Source organism: Diaphorina citri, unplaced genomic scaffold (genome assembly GCF_000475195.1).
Source record: "Diaphorina citri unplaced genomic scaffold, Diaci psyllid genome assembly version 1.1 scaffold29442, whole genome shotgun sequence".
Lineage (NCBI taxonomy): Eukaryota > Metazoa > Arthropoda > Insecta > Hemiptera > Psyllidae > Diaphorina > Diaphorina citri.
The window spans coordinates 1-692 of NW_007406779.1; the positions used below are offsets into that span (position 1 = coordinate 1).

Genomic DNA, 692 nt, shown 5'->3' on the forward strand with positions numbered 1-692 from the left:
GCGGCAATGCCGCATGCTGCAGGTTGCTGTTGCCGGTTGCTTCCTAAATTGCCCCAGTGTAAAGGTACCTTAAGAACAGAAAGTGAAAAACTTTTAAAAAAATCTGGGGAGAAAGAGAACCTCATTGATGGAAAAAAGTAACCAAGTAACCATGCATTGTAAAGTGAACAGTTTTATTCTCGTACAGCTATACTATTTAGTATAACTTCTCACTTTCTTGAATTTCGTGTTTCGCGTAAGAGCTAGCTGAACGTTCCTCAAATCATACTTACCTGGCGTGGAGGCTACCTTGATCAAGAAGGAGGTTCCTCCAGGGTGAGGCCCTTCCATTGCACTTAGGTTGGGTTGACCCCTGCGAGTATTCCAAATGTGAATACCTCGGGCGCGTAATTTTTGGTAGCGGGGATTGCGTACGCGCAAATCCCTACCCTAATATCATCTTCTTCTCCAGAATCTCCAGTTTGGAATGCCTTGGATGGACTCGAGGACAATATTTTGAAATGAATCTAGGTACCTTCAGAAGAAATTTTCAACAAGGCAATGAATAGAGAAACTTGGACCAAAATGATTGCCAATGTCTAATGATTATAGGTTCACTATTCAGGTGTAGACACATAGTCGACCGGCCCTCTATCGATGTCGACTGAAGCATCCACACTGCCTTGACAACATTGGTTCACCTTGTCGATCGA

At 43.5% G+C, this 692-nt stretch overlaps 1 non-coding gene across 1 annotated transcript; it reads left to right on the forward strand.

Annotated features, from left to right (window-relative positions):
* Positions 1-264: 264 nt before the first annotated feature.
* LOC113473409 lies at positions 265-427 on the forward strand. Its single transcript, XR_003395388.1, has one exon. It is a non-coding gene; the product is annotated as a U1 spliceosomal RNA (small nuclear RNA).
* Positions 428-692: the final 265 nt, after the last annotated feature.